This window comes from Sinohyriopsis cumingii, chromosome 15, assembly GCF_028554795.1.
Source record: "Sinohyriopsis cumingii isolate HCF-2022 chromosome 15, ASM2855479v2, whole genome shotgun sequence".
Lineage (NCBI taxonomy): Eukaryota > Metazoa > Mollusca > Bivalvia > Unionida > Unionidae > Sinohyriopsis > Sinohyriopsis cumingii.
In genome coordinates, this window is record NC_142975.1 from 32,511,664 (window position 1) to 32,532,826 (window position 21,163).

Here is a 21,163-nt window from a genome sequence, read left to right on the forward strand (position 1 = left end):
TTTAAAAAACGATGATACTGACCAAGCCCAAAATCTCGTATTTTTAAAAAGATTTTTTTTTCTTCTTCAGTTTTACACAGTTAACCGAAGCAATTTTATTTTTATTCTGACTATTGATATGAGCATCCTTATCGGAATGACCATGCTGTTTATTAAGTTTAATTGCAATCCATCAAAAATTATTGGGTAAATTCCGCAAACAAGGTTATGACGGACACAAGAGTTACTATATAATTTCGCCACTGCAACATTACTACGGCATGCATGCGGTGTCAAATGGCTATTCCTTAAATAGTAGGAATTTCAAGGTGTCAGATACGGAAGTAGTCGCCCACTCCAGCGCCCCCTATTGGGCAGACGTGACAACCACCTGCCATAGAATGAGTCAACTTTCGCATCTGTGATATTTTCGTCAGTGTGTGAAGATTTAACAACGGAATCAAAGACCATCGTTTGTCTGCTTTTACTCATTCTGAAAAAGTGAATACATGTGTACCCTTTAGTGCGTACTGTAAAGGAAATAATGACAAGGTAAGGAAAAAGGAATTCCGAGGACAGATGGTTGTGTGACAAATACTTGTGCTAATGTTTTGACAAGCTAACCGGTGTCGTTTTAAATTTTGCCGATGATTGGGTTCATTTGACTGTATCGGGGATTTTATGTTTGTCTTATGCATTAATCACCTTTTACTGATGAATGTAAACCATCGTATTGATAGGTAATAGTCTTTCAAGCGAGAAAACCGTGATTAATGATTAATTGTAGTAATGAATATGTCACAGTTGAACTGTGACAGCTGAGCTTGAGTCTTCCAAGTACAACAGTCCACTGCAGTACGTGTTTCCCTTATCTCTAGCACTCATTATGGATAATACAGGATAACACTAATTAACCTTTTCATTGCCTTGTTGTTGTTGTTGTTTTGTCGCCCGTGCTTGGTACAAACAATGTCTCAGATTCTTTTGTATTTGGGAAAATTGACAAATTTGACGTTATATGTGACTTGGAAACTAGGTTAGTTCTTTTTTACCACAAAAAAATTGTGTAATCTTGAAGTGGGAACAGTTTTGGTTTTGGACCATGACTGTTTACAAAATACACATACCAGTGGCATTATAGTGAAGCAGGCTTTTCCTGTCTGGCTTAGGTTAGTTGATCCTTCCACTGTAAATTGATATCATACAGGCATCCTGCTTGTGAAGAAGTACACAAGAAATGTAAACGTTTGACAGCAACTCTTTCAGGATATATATTTCAGGTTTGATACCAGTAGAATAATTGTTGAACTTTGTACTCTTTTATCTGATAAAAATGCCATTGTATTGTATTGTTTAGAGTATTTTCAGATAATGTTCTATTATCTATGAGTGGTGATAAATGTTGCATTTTATGAGAGAGGCAAAAGAATGATCAATTTTGCTTTATTTTGGAAGTATACATGCATACTCAGTATAGACTAATGGATGATACTGTTTGCATCTTTTCTTATATTTAAACAAATTAAAATGACAGTTATATTCCTTTTAATACTACCAGTACAGCACTCATACATTGTGTTATTCAATTGAAGACAAAAGGTATGTATAGTGCCTTAAGATTTCTTCAGATTGTTTTATTTGAGTACAGGTGTCTAATGTAGGTTATATTTTCATTTTTTAGTTGGGAGTTATAACAAGTTTTCAGAATTATGAGTCTCATACAGATCACACCTTTACAGATAATTGCAGGTGAAATTATCATATTTCTGGAACTAAGATTTAGAGTAGTTTTCATTTTTACTTGCACCTGTATGTGCATGATTTGCAGTATGCCTTTCATATAATAATTTTTCTACTGTGTACAAGAGGTTCATAGGGAGATCCAGAATTTTTGGTCACCTGGCTAGAATGGCAAGTGTGCACATGGTTTATGGTCCATTGTGCATCATCCATTCATAGTTGCTACAGTACACATATTCAGAATATCTTCTAAACCAGTTATCAGAAGTTGACCAGCTTTAAATGTTAGCATCCTGGTATGAAGAGATTTGAAATTCATTCAGATGGTTCCTGTCAGGTATCATCATTATTGTTGTTATTATTATTATTACTATTATCATTATGCACATTTTTATCTTGCCCACAAATAAGACCTAGTGAGCTTATTGTATGTTTATGTGTTCCTTGTCTGTCTGACCAGCAACACTTGTGGGTTACCATTCTGGAGGCCATGTTTTTTATATATGATTTCAACCAAATATTTAGGTTTATGTTATTTATGGTCAGATGCATTGATTTGCTCTAAATTATACAAAAATCATGCTAATGCCATCAAGATCTCAGATAAGTTCTGCTATTAGCTAGACACACAATTCAGTAATTCATATTTTTGATATGATTCTGATCCAACTTGGACTTTAGGCTTCTTTCATCAAGCTCTTTGATGAGTTTGATAATGAATGAGATCCATGCAGATTAATCAAGTGACTTTGCATCTGATTGGCTGCACATGTTATGAGGTCATATTTTTGATTGGCTGCACTAGTCATGAGGTCATATTTCTAATCAGATCTTGGTCATGTTTGGTATGTAACCTTATATAAAGATCAGGGTTGATTTATGAGTGACATCCTCATATATTGACGAGGTTATCTTGCTTCTTACTGGCCGAGTTTCTGAATATTGAAGAGGAAACCATACCTCTGATTTAATTTGTCTAAGTCTTGTATGGATTGGATTAAGAGGGATTAATGAGTCTCGCATATGATTTTTACATTGGCTGGATGTATTTATTCTACTAAGATTTGGTGTATATAGTGTTATATCATCTGGATCTTGGGTGAGTTCGATTATTATTGAGGTGATCTTGCATTGGATTTGCTGAGCTCATCAACACTTTAGAGACCATAAATCTCTACTGATTTTGATCATATTTGGTTTAAAAGCTTGTAACATTCAAATCTGATGAGTTTGATTATCAACAATGAAGATACAGGCTGATGAAATGGTTGGAATCAAACATGTAATCTGCCATTGATTCTCACTTGGGTGGAGGAGCTCAGCAGTTTTCAAGTTATGTCTTGATTAACAGGGCTATAGGTGTCCTTGTGTGGGGATAGTTCCTTTAATCTATACTGGCTGCATAGATTAACTGCCATTAAAATGCCAGGTAAGTGTTTGTACTTTAAGGAAGAGCTTATGAAGAGTTTTTTTGATAATGTCTAAGCTGCACGATGCTCTATAGTGCTAGGCATCACTGTAAACTGCCACACTGCAGACATCGTAGCGATATAACTTATTTTTTTAAACAGCTACATTAAAAATCACAGTCACACACATGAAGAGTTTTTTTGTAAGTTATGAATCATACTCTGGTTGCATACACACACACCAGTGCTGGAAATAATCCAAGGAAAATGCTGTTTGTGTTAAAGCTTACATGTAAACCTTTCAGATGGGAGGGTTTTCCCCCATCCTTTACACCATTCAATGAGATGTCTGACCATCATCTATTAGGAAAGTGAAAATAACCGATTTTTTAGACGTTCTGATTGAGGGTCACTAGTTGTGACTTTTGAGATGTTCCCTTGCCTTAAACTAGATAGTTCCATTTTTTGTTTTGTAGCCCAAGGTGAAATGTATTGCATGCATCAAATAGCTGGTGTAAATATCAATTGCTATGAAAAGAAACATCCACACATTCACTGGCATATTTCAATAGCTGACTGACCATTAACCCTTTCCTTAGCAAGATATCTGCCTGATTTGTTCAGATTGTTAAACGGCCTGTTATTTGAAAGTTTGATGATGAAAACATACTATCTTGGGTTTTGCAACTTAAACATCAATATGTAAAATAGAAGTTTGTGTTTTAAGGATAGAACAGGCGAACGCTTCTGATTTTTTAAAAAATGTTTGAAGATTTTAACTACAGTGTTTGCACTATTTTCTTAATATAATCAGTTCGAAACTTGGTGGGCCTGTTATCAGGTAATAATGGTGGATATTGCTTTATCTAGAGGTTATGTAAGTGTGGTCATGTATACACATTTATTCATATTGAAGTAGATAGTTAATGCTGATAAAAAGTTAATACTGAAATAGCATAACCAAAGTCAATTCAGCCCTGATTGTTGAATGCAGTAAGATAAAAGAGGAACAATAACAAGATATAACATGACAATACACATACAATAACAGTAACTATATACAACAACCACAGCAACTGCAAAAACAGCTATACCTTTTTTAATTTGCTCAAATATTTGTACAATATTCGTGATGACCATTGTGTTTATTAATATTATTGATAATAATAAAAAAGAGGGTTCATTTATATTTATACCTTGCTGGATAGAGCTTTCTTTAAAGAGTCAAATGTTAATTTGCATAATAGATTGCTTAACATGGGTTCTGGAAATTTCTTACAAATTGTCAAGGAATTGCTAATTTTGTAATTTATGTGCAATGTTGATGCACAAATGATTAAATATGCAAGGAATATTACTCTTTTTTGGTAACATCATAAAAATTTACCTATTAAAATATTCTTCATTTGTGTTAATTATTTTGTAATGGTAATAGAGGCTAAATTTCTTTTGACACGTTGTATTGTACACTGACTTTCAGTGATATATATCTTTGTCTGGTAAAAAATGGTAATTCATATGCTTTTGTAACACAAGGAGCTGCCCTGTATTGTCTGTTACTTTATTCGGTACACTGCACAAACTTGAAAGAATTGCTGGAAAGTGAGTGCTTGTTATCAGTAGTTATCTTTTTTTAACTAATAGAAACCAATGCATGTGACTGCACAGTAAGTTTTTGTATCTTCAGGGTATACATGGATATACAAATTATCAAGTGAAAATTATTTATAAAATAAAATATTAGATAAAGACCTGACAGCCTGTCTAGATTAACTGGAAAATATCAGATCAGACATCATCAAATAATCCAGTGAGGTGAAATTTCACATCATAAAGTCTGTAAATAGCACAACCAATTCCAGTTATATAAACGAGATACTGCCAAACAGTAAGAACCTGAAAATACAAAGAAATTCAGAATTTCCAAAACTTCTGCTAACCTTTACATGTCTGATTACGCCTGACCCTGATATACATATTTCAATGTATGTTACACAGGTAGAGGCATTATAACGCTTGTCACAATTCATCTTTTTTATAACTGTTTATACATTTGGGTTCTTTAGCTTGATATGAAATGGTTGATAAACTGAATTTGATTGGAACATTGGACCCTAGAACTAACAGAATGATTGCTAATCTTCAAGATTGGCATGAAAAATTACTAAAATTATTAAAATAACAGTACCCATATCCCAACTGACTATATACATGATATTTTAATTCTTGTGGGAACTGCAATCCATCTTGTTAAAAGTAAACAGAGAAGTGATTATGTTTGAAAATGTCTAGATGTCTCTTGTCTTGGATTTGTCACCTAAACCCTGATAATTCATGGATGAGTAAGCCATAGGGCAAAAAGAATATGAGTTACATAATCTAGAGAACTAGTCTGGACTAAGATGTTTAGTAGTTCATTATGACATATGACAGCAATCTGCCTATTACCAGTCTAGAAGTTAATGTGGAGTGTAAGTCAGATTTGCTGATTTTGTAATATTTCCATCCTTCATCCATGTGTAAGCAGATGCAGAGCCAGGTCAATTCCTTGACTTTTCCTTTTTCGTTAGCAACTTCTGGTTTCACAAATCATTAGTGTTATCACTGTATGATATTCCAAATTACTGACAATTGGGAAATTGCATGACCAATGCTAACATGCCTTTTCCAGTTTTGTTTTGAAGAGAGAGGTATAGATTCATAGGTATTGCATTTTTTCTTCTTGCACCTTGTGATCAGATTAAAATATGCCCAGATATGAGAGAGCGATTTAATAGCCCTTCTGCATGCAATTTTGTACTTTACTGCCCCTGTTTAGCTGAAGCTTTTGACAACAAAAAAAACCCCAGTAATAAAATAGTCAGTGTAAAATATAAAAATGCATACTGTATTCCTTCAGTTTCAAAGATATATATAGGCCAGCAAATATGTTAATTGTATATATAGAATATTAAGAACGAAGGACAGCATAACGTAATATACCTTTCGCATAGCAAATGATACCAATCTAGAGAGAACAGTAATGATAAAGATGAGACCAAAATAAGAAGCAGCATAATGCGTTGTCCTTTCACTTTCTGTTTGAGAGTGTACATTAGAAATTTGTACTTCATTTATTTATGGTAAGCTTACTGCAAGTTTAAAAAATTAGTTTCAAGTAAGTCGAGATCTTAACTGATATACACAGGAAAAAAAACTGTTTAACCTAGAAAAACAAATGTCCACTTTTCCTACTGCCCTGAGCTTTTGTTTGCCATTTGTTTTCAATTGTAAGCATACAATTTTAAAAAAAAAATTCCATGTATTGTTAGCTCTGTTGGTTAGAGACTCGAAGAGCTTGTAGGATGGTATATAATGTCCGCCAGCTATCTGTTAGCACAAAGTTTGTTATTGCTTCTCCTCCTGAACTACTTGGATTATTGCCATGAAACATTACAAACACATTCATCCAGTGGCCTTAAGTAGTTCCTCAGGGAATTATTGGGGCCATTTGTACATCAAACATGACTGCCACAGTCGACAGCTGGAAAATCTTTTTTCTCTGCTTCTTCTGAAGGGAAACTTATATTGACATGGGGGGTTTACTAGAAAACTTCTTGTTGTTGTTGTTGTTGTTGTTGTTTTAGGGTTTAACGCCATTTTTCAGCACAAGATAGGCTATACATGGTGGCCAGTATTAAAGGTGGAGGAAGAACCCAGGAAATTCCCGGAAAGAACCACCAACCCTCGAGAAGCTACTGGCAAGCTTTCTCACATACCCATATTGGCTTAATCCGAGACTCGAACCTACACAGACAGAGGTGAGATGGCAGTGATCCGTAACGGAGAGCACTTTAAACCACTCTGCCACTCGGGGCCCCGAAAACTTCTTGTGATGCCTGGTTGCTCCTAAGTGCAAATTGTGTGTTCTGATGTCCAGTACAGCTGCCACGGTGGCTATCATGAAAATCTTGAATGGATAATATCAACATGGGATTTTCTTTAAAAGACTTCTTGTGATGTCTAGATCATGCTAAAGAAATGGTGACAATCTGATATCAAATATGGCTGCCACAGAGGCCATCTTTAAATCTTGTTATCACTACTACAGTCTTACATATATGGTCATATCAACACAGGTTTTTACTTAAAGACTGCCAATTATTTTTAGTTGGTCTAAAATTAAAGTCATGCTGATGTGAGATCTTAACATAACCTGAATTCCTGGAAATTCTTTTTGCCTATTATAGGGACTCTTGTTAATGTTGTGACCTGTCTGGATTTCATTTTGTTTTTAAGTAATAAGATTAAACATTAAGCTCATTAAGATGGTTAGGCAACAAAAATTGTGTTTCTGGTTAGCCAACCCTCCCTGTTTTTTTTTTATTGATATTAATAATTCCTGATGTGTGTGCATCTATTGAGCTGGTTTACCATAGTACTTATAGTACTTAGTACATTGTATATACTAATCATTTGACTATATATATATTGTTGGAAAAAACAAAAACATACCCCAATTCTAAAAACAGTGCAATAGGAAACACTTTTTTTTCAGCCTTAAGAACCTATTGTACATAGATAGGAAGCACAATACAGTAATGGATGCAGCTGTGCCGTTTACTAGTCATGGGTCAACTTCAAAGTTAAAACAAGTTATATCGGACAAGTACAATTTATATTAAGTAATTACACAGATCATGCATAACTAACTATCATGTAACACTGCATTGTTATTCAGTAAGGTATACTCACAAAATGTTATTTATTTCAGTGGAATTAAAATAGGTTATTTAACCATAGTCCACTTTCATTTTGGAATTAAAATAGGTTATTTATCCATGGTCCACTTTCATTTTGGAATATCATGAGAAGTCACAATGTATAGAGCAACGTAAGAAAGTCCATTGTTTTAAAAAAAGAAGGAAGTCATGCTGATATTAAGAACAATAGTGTTGCAAAACAAAACAATGAAACAAAGCCTGAACATGTTTGCAACAGAGAATTAAGAAAGCAAAAGATGACAAGGCTGCATAACAGGAACATTTCAATGTAGACAATTAAAGGCAAAGAAATCTCAACTTAAAAAACAACCGTGAACGTATAAACATAATTTTAAAAAAATAGAAGCAAACAGTTGTCTTGTACATATGTACTACAAAGCCGAAAAGTCTCTTTTAAGATTTTGTTTTAGTAATCAGTCAAATTAGGCATTTTACACAAGTAATTAGTAAAACTGGGTACCTTGTTCAAGTAATCAGTAAAATTTGGCATTGGTACAAGTAATAAATAAAACTGGGCACATTGTTTACTAATCACTAAAATGGGGCACCTTTCCAAGTAATTAGCAAAATGATGTTCCTTGTACAAATAATCTTTGCTCCAGTGTGCTAGTGGTTAGAGCATCCACCTTGGATGCAGGAGGTCATGGGTTTAAACCCTGGCCGAGTCATACCAAAGACTTACAAAAATGGTATTTACAGTGCCATGCTAGGCGCTCAGCATTAAAAAGTTAGTAATAGGATGATTGGGTGGGACATAGTGCTACATGTCTGCTGCATGATGCCCAGTACCTGATGACACTATTACTGCAGCACTGCAGACATTGTAGCGATATGACTGATTTTTAAAAAAAGCTACTTTAAAAATCCAAATCTCACACATACATTGTACAAGTAATCAGTACACTTTGGCATCTTGTACATGTTATCATTGAAATTGGGTACTTTGTACAAGTAATCGGTATATAGTAAATTATATTGTATAAAAAGGGATTAAAATGAGGTATCTTGGAAGAGTACTTAGTCATTGAAATGAAGTACTTTCTACAAGTAATCAGTAAAATGAGGTACCTTCTACAAGTAATCAGTAAAATGAGGTACCTTCTACAAGTAATCAGTCAAATGAGGTACATTCTATAAGTAATCAATAAAATGAGGTACCTTCTATAAGTAATCAGTAAAATGAGGTACCTTCTATAAGTAATCAGTAAAATGAGGTACCTTCTACAAGTAATCAGTAAAATGAGGTACCTTCTACAAGTAATCAGTAAAATGAGGTACCTTCTACAGGTAATCAGTAAAATGAGATACATTCTACAAGTAATCAGTAAAATGAGGTACCTTCTACAAGTAATCAGTAAAAGATACCTTCTACAAGTAATCAGTAAAATGAGGTACCTTCTACAGGTAATCAGTAAAATGAGGTACCTTCTACAAGTAATCAGTAAAATGAGGTACCTTCTACAAGTAATCAGTAAAATGAGGTACCTTCTATAAGTAATCAGTAAAATGAGGTACCTTCTATAAGTATCAGTAAAATGAAGCACCCTATGCAAGTAATTAGTACAATGAGGCACCTTTTACAAATAATCAGTGAAATTGGGCAATTTGTACAAGTAATAAATATAATGAAAATTGTGTGTGTGTATGTGTGTGATTATATTTTTAATGTAGCTTTAAATATTTTTCTGTCATATCATTACGATGTATGCTGTGGCAGTTTATAGTGATGTCTATCACTGGTGCATCATGCCATATATAGGCATGTAGCATAATGTCCCACTCATTCACATTGTCCTGACACCTGGCCAGCCTGTCCTAACACTAACCTCTTATGCCAAATGCCTAGTAAGGCATCTGCTAGTACCGTTTTTAAGTCTTTTGTATGACTTGGCTGGGGTTCGACCTCATGCGTCCATGGTGGACGCTCTAACAACTGATACCACCAGAGCAGTAGAAAGAAAATTATATTGTATAAAAAGTGATCAACATATTTAAAAGTGGACTCAATGAAACATTTTCTTTTTTTCCAAATGCATTTGGTCAGTATACAGAGTATATTCTATGATACACAATTGCTGAATCAATGCAAACTTCAAAAGGAGCAAAAAATGTCTTGGAATATATTTTAAAGCTCTACATTAAAGCCTTCCTTTATTTTGAAAAATCCAACCTTCCTTTTTCAAATTGGGGGGTGGGTGTCACACTTAAATTTTCAATTTTAAATTTTTTACCCTGAACACATGACATTTAAATTGGCACTGAATTCATTTCCTACAGTTTGAAATAAGGTATTTATTCATGATATTAATATATTTCTTTGGATTTCTATTTTCCGTAAAATCTAATAATAGATGTATGCCATGCAATTTATTTTTCAGTTTGCTTGAAAACATTCACAAAAAAAGAGATACAACAAGTAAAATACCCTATTGAAAAAGGATAATGTACATTATATATCAGAAGACTCATCATTGCTTTCCAGGGTCCCAATGTGTTAATCCCATCTATTACTTGACAGATCAATCAGATACGTCAGTGCTTTGTGTCTGTGAATTTAATTGGATGTGACAGTAAGCCACACCATCTTATCAAAATAAACTTGTTCAGATTTGAACACTGTTCCTACACGATCGAGAGATGCGGAGCACACAACTGGAATGGACTTAGAAATAAGCAACTTTCCACTGCTGGTCCTTGTTTGTACAAATACATTTTTTTCCTCAAATACACCTGTAATGGCTTCCTTCTGGTACTTAGTCATCGATTTGATGTTAAGCTTACAAAGCATCCTTTCGAAGTCAATTGCCTATAACATTTTTGGCAGGTAGAAACGCTATTGGTTTGTTGGCATTACATATTAAGTGAGGCAGCTACGAGATCCCATAGATGTCGCTAGGACAAAGTACTTAAATATCTGATCGATCCAAAAGGTTTAGATAGGGTTAACATATCAGAATCTTGGCTAGTGAAGATATAGAAGGCTTAGTGGTGAATTATATGTTGTATTATATTGTCATTTTAATTTTGACTCTTCTGGCTTTACTGCTATGCACTTCCCATTTCACTTAGTTATCTTTGACATCCTTTCTTGTTTCTAGTTACATATCCAGACATTTTTGTTTGATTGTGGTTTAAAGTTTCTCATTGTTGTGAATCAGCTAATCATTTTTTCATTCTGGTTTCAAGTTTCTTATGTTTGCAATATCAGGTGCTTCCTTGGTGACAGATGACACTTTATAGGCATTTTTGTATACAGATGTACTGGTAGACGACCCAATTAAAGTTTTATACCATTGCAGCAATCTTGAATAGTTTGTACATTTTTAAAACATTTTAGATGACTTCTGGATGCACTTTAGTGGCAAACAGAAATATAGGTTAATTTATCCAAATATTCAGAGTACATGTACCATGTAATGTTTTATTTGATTGAGTCACTTCTGAGATAGTGTGGTATGTACAATAAAGGTAAAAGATAAAAGCAGCTGCTTTTGTAGTGCACATTGTTAAACAATAGCACAATAATGTGTCATTTGACCTCAACTATTAGGATAGGTTTCCTTTAGATACATAGCATATGTGAGCCTATGACTTGTTCTGAAAATGAACTTGTCATTTTGTTAATTAGGGTTTAATGGCATGTCAGTACAAGATGACTGCTGGGATTGGTTTGGTGGTTTACGCCACAGCATCAAAAAAAGGTTCCTTGTTGCCAAGGAGATTGGAACAGAGTGCTTTACCTAGTGACACACCAAAGTAACTAGCCTGGGCTTTTACATGGTATGATTTAATTTTGCATTCTTTGTATAGTCGTGAGTAGAGTGACTCATAATGTTGTCAAGTATACTTACCACTGAGCCACTGTGACTCCTGCCTCCATTAAAAGTCACCTCATATGACATACAGGATTCTTGTATCCATTGAAAACCACCTTTTATGACATGCATGAATCCTGCTTCTGTTGAAAATCAACTTTATGGCATGAAGGACTCCTGCCTTCATTCAAAACCACCTGCCATTTTGGCATGAAGGACTTCTGCCTCGTTTGAAAACCACCTCTTATGGTGTGTGGGAGAATTGTATTGTCAGTATCTGACCTTTGGGCAGAGGGTGGTTATTTTAATGGAGAATTTTCAGCGTAAAAGCATTTTCATTAATTGATTACCACTTTACTATAATTTGTTACAACATCAGTAAATAATACTCAAAATATTCATAGATGGGTGATGACAGATATTCACATCGTGGTGAGGCCCCAACAGGGGGTGATGACAGATAGGAATGATGATTGTTACTGCTTAAAATTATTACAAAAGTCAGTCAGGCATAAACTCCATTCACAACCATCAACCATGGTCATGACAAAAGTCAGGTACACAGTATATATTAAATAAAGATTACAGAGCTACCTGTAAAAATAAATATTTGGTACAAATCACACGCACATAAAAAAGTCATCCATTTGTGGTTCATTCAATATAACGGTACATTTTAAAAACTGTAAAATTATTTTCTCATACTGTTAGAAAACTATCTACCAATATTATATAAATGTGACCATAAGATAATCAAGTCATTGTATGACTTACCCCTGAAGACCGTTCAGTTGGCCTAAGTGGTTAGAGCATCTGCCTCAGATGTGGAAGGTCGTGGGTTCAAGCTCTGGCTGAGTCATACTAAAGACTTATTAAAATGGTACTAACAACTGCCTCGCTTGACACTCAGCACTAAGAGGTTAGTGTTAGGACTGATCATCCTGGTGTCAGGATAATGTGACTGCGTGAGACATGATGCTACGTATCTGTGGCATGATGCTCCAGTGCTGGACAATAAACTGCCACACTGCAGACATTGTAGTGATATGAATGAATAATTGTTGTTGTTGTTGTTGTTGTTGTTTTGGGGCTTAACGCCATTTTTCAGCACACGATAGGCTATACATGGCGGCCAGTATTAATGGTGGAGGAAGAACCCGGGAAAACCCCGGAAAGAACCACCGACCCACGAGAAGCTACTGGCAAGCTTTCTCACATACCCACATTGGCTGAATCCTAGACTCGAACTGCCGCAGACAGAGGTGAGATGGCAGTGATCCGTAACGAAAAGCGCTTTAGACCACTTGGCCACTCGGGGCCCCATGAATAATTGTTAAAGCTACATTAAAAATCCAAATCACACACACACGCACATACACACACACACACACACACACACACGCACACATGATATACTGCAAAAACTGTTCCAAAATTGGCTTTGTACAGTCATATTCTGAGGCAGCTAATAGATCAGCTTACTAGGCTGATTATGTTTCAAAATTTAAAGACTTATTTAGCCTTGTGTATCTGGTGAAGTAGTTAGCCCTGTGTATCTGGTGATGTAGTTAGCCCTGTGTATCTGGTGAAGTAGTTAGCCCTGTGTATCAGGTGAAGTAGTTAACCCTGTGTATCTGGTGATGTAGTTAGCCCTGTGTATCTGGTGAAGTAGTTAACCCTGTGTATCTGGTGGAGTAGTTAGCCCTGTGTATCTGGTGAAGTAGTTAACCCTGTGTATCTGGTGGAGTAGTTAGCCATGTGAATCTGGTGGAGTAGTTAGCCCTGTGTATCTGGTGGAGTAGTTAGCCATGTGTATCTGGTGGAGTAGTTAGTCCTGTGTATCTGGTGGAGTAGTTAGCCATGTGTATCTGGTGGAGTAGTTAGCCCTGTGTATCTGGTGGAGTAGTTAGCCATGTGTATCTGGTGGAGTAGTTAGCCATGTGTATCTGGTGGAGTAGTTAGCCCTGTATATCTGGTGGAGTAGTTAGCCATGTGTATCTGGTGGAGTAGTTAGCCCTGTGTATCTGGTGGAGTAGTTAGCCCTGTGTATCTGGTGGAGTAGTTAGCCATGTGTATCTGGTGGAGTAGTTAGCCCTGTGTATCTGGTGGAGTAGTTAGCCCTGTGTATCTGGTGGAGTAAGAAAAGATGACCAGGGTCTTGGTATAATTTATATTCAAGCTTTAGGCTTATTACAGGCATCAAAAGACTTGAATTTTATTACATTTTTCAAAAGTAAAATAGTTGAGAAAAAAAAACAGAACATAAGAAATACCATACACACTCAGTTATAAGTCAAGTCAAACTGCAAACAACAAAGATTCTGATCTGCCATTTCATAATGTACCTGTAGATCAGGGTGTATGATTGATATGCTGATTACTTGTAACAAACTGCACAGACCCATTTCCGCCATTGCATCGTGAAACCGTTCTAAGGTGGCCTAGTGGTTAGATCGTCTGCCTAAGATGTGGGACTCTGGTCACAGGTTTGAACCCAGGCTGAGTCATACCAAAGACTTATAAAAATGGTATTAACAGCTGCCTCACTTGGCGCTCAGCATTAAGAGGTTAGTGTTGGGACTGGTCAGCTTGGTGTCATGATAACGTGGAACTGTGCAGTTTTCAGTTGAACTCATAAGCAAGTATATACGGTAGGTCAAATGTTGTAAAAGAGAGTTTCTAAATCAGTGAAAAATTATATTTGAATCTTGAGTAAACATGAGAAGATCATACGATGTAACTGCCTTTAATGAGAAGACTAGTTTGATGACCTTTGACTTTTTTCATTTTAAATACTATACACTAATCATCTGATAATTTCATTAGGAACCCATTGCTGGATGTAAATAATTTGAGTATTCTTCTATCTTAATTTTGAATTAGACTGGTTTAGTGAACTAGGCTATATTAATTTGGGAAGCTTCAGTGTTATAAACAGGATGTAATCAGGCCAAGGAAGTTGGTGTCGTTAGGATGGCTGTCATTGACCTCACTCTAAAGTTGATACAGACAGTCATGTTTACATATACATGCATTTAAGTTCAATACTGTATTAGATTAATTTACTCAGGATGGTTAAAATGTAAAACAAAAATCAAGATTCTAAAATATTACATTCACTCTCAAGATTGTCCTGCAGTTAGGATTTGTTTTTCAAAGTGTCCCTGCGACTCCTTTTGTACCTGTATATCCACATTAAGTGCATAAGCAGATGATTGATGCAACAGTCATTCCCAACACTTTCAGTATCTGAAGTAACATCACCTGGGGAATGTTGATGACACTGTAATAATTGCATCTACTTAGCAAAAAATCCAAGTATGACCGACCCCAAAGGGATTCATTTCCCTAATCCTACATCAAGCACTCCTTTATTTTCCTTACCAAATTGTATTTGTTCCTGGTCTCCATGAATTGTTAATGATATCTACATCAGTTCCTTGAATTCCTTGGTTTTGGAGCAATCTCCTGATACAATCATTGTGGCTTAAGATATCAGGTCTTCCATCGAGGATGAAGTTGACCATTGTGTGGAAGTGTCAGAAGGTATTTTGTGGCTTGGAAATCTAATTGAAATAGAAATCTAACATGACATATCACTAGGACTTTGATTATCCTTTTTCTTTAAACCATGATGCACATTAATTTAGTTAATGGATAAATATGGATGCATATAAATCTATGTCAGGAATTAAAATCTGTGTACACAATCTTTGAAAAATGTATCTCTTTAGCATCCCATCTGTGGTGTCTGAAAATTTTCAGGAAAGAAAATCTGCCGGATAGTATGTTTATCAGCAATATGGACTGCTGATATAAATATATCCCTTTCTATACACAATACTCACAATCAGCTTAGGTTACAAATAGAACTGAATATGTGGCATTTCACCCACATAGCACATATTATCAGGTTTAATCCCAATGTGTTCCTTATATAGGTAATCTAAATAAAAAGCTGGTAACATTGCTAACAAGTCTAGGTTATTAATTGGCTGTTGTTGTGGGGTTTGATGCCATTTGTCAGTACAGGATACATGGTAGCCAGTATAAATGGTGGAGGAAGAACCCGGGAAAACCCCGGAAAGATCCACAGACCCACAAGAAGCTACTGGCAAGATTTCAAACATACCCACATTGGCTGAACCCAAGACTCAAACCCACGCAGACAGAGGTGAGATGTAATGATCCGTAACTGTAAGCGCTTTAGACCATGCTGACAATCAGGGCCCCAGGTTGTTGATTGGAAAATTATCCCTACTAAAGATTGACCGTTCTGAACAAACCTAATTAGCTTGCAAGCCAGAAAGTGATTCATCACTTCGAATACTAAAATAATTTTGAATCATTTTATCCTCAGCATATTATTATTGGTACCACCTTCCAGTTCTTGGAATATTTATAATTTATTAGTAAAACTTTTGCTCTCACAAGGTCTTGGAATTTTATCATGTTCCAGACATAAATTGTGCATCAAAGCTTACAAATGCACACACCAGTAAAAGATCCAACTTCTTGTACTTTTTGTGCATTTTGAAAGTGTTTCTTGGTGAGATTATGAAATGTTTGCACTTTCTCTTCAAACTCCACCTAGTCCACCACAGAACCAAAAAAGACAATTCTTTGAGATGGAATATGCACCAATATTTCTACATATTTTGTGGAACATCAAGATTTAGGTGTTTCAATCATAATTCGTGCATGCCATTGTGAACAGATGTGACTGTCACCATTCAGATTAAATTAGAAATCAATATACCATTGGTACGAGCATCTAATGCACTATTAAAATCATGCATAAACGATAAATGCTAAGTGCACTTGCCCCATGAGAGTAGCAGCTTTTGGAATGATGCTTATTGTTTCAACATTTGTGGCAGTCTGTGACTTTAGTAAGTTTGTTCATTTGATAGTGGGAATAATACCTGTAGTGGGCATAATACCTGTAGTAGGCATAATACCTGCAGTTTCAAGGTGCTGTAAATCCCTAAATTTGTCATAAGAATGAGCTTGTGATTAATTAGCAGGGAGTCCAGCTTGTCACATTTTTCAGGATCCTGTACTTCTGTACAATCACATCTGTTGCACAGCATGAAGTGCATGTGGCATTTATCAACTCTGCCAAAGATTTAGAAATGGGCTTTCCTTTTGGGGAGTATTCAGTTTGGGCAACTGCCACATGCTATCAAAATTGATTGTACAAGGAACATTGTTATCTGGTCTTAAACCTTCAGACAATGTCTCATTTATTTTGCGACTTACAGAAATTTGCTCAAGCATCTTCATTGATCAGCTTCTGCTGCAGTATTCATTGTTGCTCTCTGGCCCTTCATTTTTAACTTGTGCATGTAATTCTGATATACTTTTATTGAAAAGTGATCAGTTTTGTATTCATGAACCATACCTGGAGGCATTTCATGGAAGCCCAATTTAAGCTTCACAGCTCTGAGGTCTTTTCAGAGAGATTGTTTAAGTCTGTGAGACTGGATTTCTTGTCTGACATTTGCTGCCATATTACGTTTTGATTTTGCTGACTTTTGATCTTAGTCATATCAGACTTCCGTTTCTTTTCTTTATTTCTTTAGGTACCCCCCCCCCCCAGCTATTTAACTCCTCTCACATTAGAAGAAGTTGCCATAGCCTCACAAAGAGCAGCTGTATCTTCTGGAACAAAACCTGAGAATTCTGAGCCAGCCTCAGGGTCAGTAAAATTAGAGGACTTCATCCTGTTTATAGACATTACAAATAAACAAAGGAAGAGTGTGTGTGTGTGTGTGATTTGTATTTTTAACATAGCTTTAACAATTTTTCAGTCATATTGCTACAATGTTTGCTGTGCGACAGTTTATGGTGATATCTAGCACTGGGGCATCATGCTGCAGACATATAGCAAGATGTCCCACCCAGTCACATTATCTTGACACCAGGCCAACCAGTCGTAACAGTACCCTCTTAATGCTGAGCGCCAAGCGAGGCAGCTGTTATTACCGTTTGTTTAAGTCTTTGGTATGACTCGACCAATGATTGAACCCACAACCTCCTGCATCCAAGGCAGACGCTCTAACCACTAGGCCACCAGAGCAGTCACAAAGGAAAATATATGGCATGTAATAACTGTAGGTTGAAGTACATCATAAGCAGAGTATATCAGCAACAACTATACCAAAATGACCACTACCAGTTATCTTGCCTGGACTCCATTGCAACACCAAAATAACTATGAAACACGTGGTTCAGTGTCCATTTTCATAAAATTCATCTTGTGACTTAAAAATATTCAACTCTGAAGAGTGCCCATTTTCTCCAATGACAGAATAACATGCTATGTACGCATGTGTGGCCCAAAGACTTTACCAAAAATGTTGACATGAATGTAAAGACAAGGAGGACTAAAGTATTAATATCACCACCCCACCCCCCAAAAAAGTTGGAAAATAGCAATTTGAATCTTATTTTGAATGAAGTTTGTCTGCACATGGTTACTCATGAGAAAATCCTTGGGGTGATGGTTGACAACAATTTGTAATGGAATGAACATGTTCAAGTCATCTGTCATAAAGTCGGTTAATTGTCTGTGGTTATTAAGCAAGATAAAGCCACATCTATCAACTAAACATATATATTACAAAAGATACAACCATACCTAGATTACAAATGCTGTGTATACAACCATACCTAGATTACAAATGCTGTGTATACAACCATACCTAGATTACAAATGCTGTGTATACAACCATACCTAGATTACAAATGCTGTGTATACAACCATACCCAGATTACAAATGCTGTGTATACAACCATACCTAGATTACAAATGCTGTGTATACAACCATACCTAGATTACAAATGCTGTGTATACAACCATACCTAGATTACAAATGCTGTGTATACAACCATACCTAGATTACAAATGCTGTGTATACAACCATACCTAGATTACAAATGCTGTGTATACAACCATACCTAGATTACAAATGCTGTGTATACAACCATACCTAGATTACAAATGCTGTGTATACAACCATACCTAGATTACAAATGCTGTGTATACAACCATACCTAGATTACAAATGCTGTGTATACAACCATACCTAGATTACAAATGCTGTGTATACAACCATACCTAGATTACAAATGCTGTGTATACAACCATACCTAGATTACAAATGCTGTGTATACAACCATACCTAGATTACAAATGCTGTGTATACCTAGACCACTGGAAAGTTATCTGGGGAAACACTAATGACGAGTATATTTGCAAATTATTCCACTTCCAATAAAGAGCTTGCCAACTCATCTTTGCTAATGCTGAAAATATCCTGTTAACAGTACGTGAACAAATATTTTTGTCAAGGCTAAATTTATGCACCGTTTCAATCAGTATGGCCCTGTTTATATCTTGAGAAACTATTTCATGCTTGAAAACATTAGAGCACTACTAATTTAAGACCAGTTTCAGCTAATTATTTTTCCATTCCAAAACAAAATAGAGAACTCTTTTAACATCTTTAAGAAACGTTTTCATTAATTGAAGTCACTAATTTGTAACAGAATCCCAGAGGAAATTAGAGAAAGTAAATATATAAATGCATTTATCAAATTCAGTTAATGAAGAGTGGAACCAGTTTGATTTTGATAAATACATTACAACTTCAAGTACAATTCTCAAACCCTCCACTTTGTTTTTGAAATAAACACAGTGTACCTTCTTGCAGCATTTTCCTTTTAACATTTTCTGTTTATTCCAATATAAATGTAGCTTATTATTTAAATATTAAAAAATATATTTATTGTATTTGCTGCTATGTACTTAGTATTAAAAAATATCCGTTACATTAGCGGGCCCCAAGGAGTATTAGATCCAAGCAGCTAATTGTTTTACCTCTTTAAATAAATTCCTTATTAGGGGTGAAATGATTCATCGATATATCGATGCATTGATACTTTTGCTGAAACGATACATATATTGATCCATCAGAGACGGAGAATCAGTACAAAGAGATACTTACTTTATGTATGTTATTTCACATTATCCTGACACCAGGCTGATCAGTCCTAACACTCTTCAGCAGTCAAGAATAATTATTATTAGATGCATTGTTATTCTGTAAAATTATAATCCATCTAAAATAGCATTTGCAGTCACAGGGACTCAAGTTTATTAGTAAAAATGAAAAAGACTATTTGAGAATATCCATTTGCCATCTACAAGTAAACACAGTGACATGGTTCATAATCTGCCCCCTCCCCATTCCATGCTAATTATCTTAACCCAGAAGTATGTTCAGCACAGAGGTCTCGCTAGGATTTTAAAACTAGGAGTCCAGGACTCCCATTTTGGTAAAAATAGGAGTCCCACCATCAAAAGTTGCAGTCCCTTCTTTCCTACAGAATCAACACAGACGTGAGTGCATCTATTTTTAGATGGAGAGGTTTTCGTAATGTAATCATTCACTATTATATAGCTTCATTACAACAGTCCATTGACAGGATTGCAAATTTATGTTTTATTTATTTGTATACATACTTGTAGTAATTTCAGGCAATAATATCTGATTTGCTATTTTTTCCCGTAATTTTGCAATTACATGTCAAGTCAGAAAACAGCTTAGACCTTAAAGCGCATCTCGGGAATTCCACAACACAGCATTGTCCCATACGTTTCTGACCTACATTATTTGCATTTTAAAGTTAAATCTTTAATAAAATAATACTTAGGCTTTGGTTTTGATGATTTGTATATTTTTCTGAATATATCTGCCTGATGATATAAGAAAACAGACAATCTAATAAACTGGTACATCCCAGACTTAGCGACGTATGCCATTATTGCCCGTTAGGCCTACTGATTCGCTTACAGTTTGAAACTAATTTTATGATGAAATAGTGTATGAGAGGTGGTTAATTTATATCCAGATCACTGTTTCTGATTTTAAAACACAAGTTTGTATGTTTTATCATCAAAGGATAGCATGCAGGAAATTGATAGCTGCTACCTTACTCGGAAAAGTGTTAATGGTCAATCAGCTATCAAAACATAACGCTTGTGAATGGGCAAGAGTTTGTTTGTCAACGTAATTGATATAAAAACTAGGCGTAGCTACTGATGCCTTGATGAATACATTTCACTACAACACTAGAACTAACTGGGCTAAGGTGAGGGGCATTCAAAAAAAATATGGTAGGGTCAGTCAATGTACCTCTCAAATAATCAAAGGGCGAAGTCGTTTTTGCTTTCCTAACAGAAGGCGAAGTTTACATTCGGAAATGAACACAATAATGAAAGCTAAAGTTGTTTATTTGATGTACTTTTATAAATGACCACATGTACATCTCTGGTTCTTTCTGCCTCTGAATTCAGTCACTATAAATATCAGTACATTTTCCACCCAGCCGCCAGTCAAAGCCTTCGAACTTGCTGCCCAGCTATTGCATCATGTTTTTTGTTATGTAC

General features: G+C 35.5%; 1 protein-coding gene across 3 annotated transcripts in view; it reads left to right on the forward strand.

The window, feature by feature from the left end:
- Nucleotides 1-369: 369 nt before the first annotated feature.
- The window catches only part of LOC149781515 (uncharacterized), a 169,443-nt gene continuing 148,649 nt past the window's right edge, over nucleotides 370-21,163 (forward strand). For 2 of the 3 annotated variants that reach the window (XM_089935596.1, XM_089935598.1), the window contains exon 1: nucleotides 370-531. The gene's annotated coding sequence lies outside the window, so the exon portion shown is untranslated. Of the gene's footprint in view, nucleotides 532-1,183; nucleotides 1,260-21,163 lie in introns of those variants that run through there. The other variant, XM_089935597.1, reaches the window with a different exon arrangement.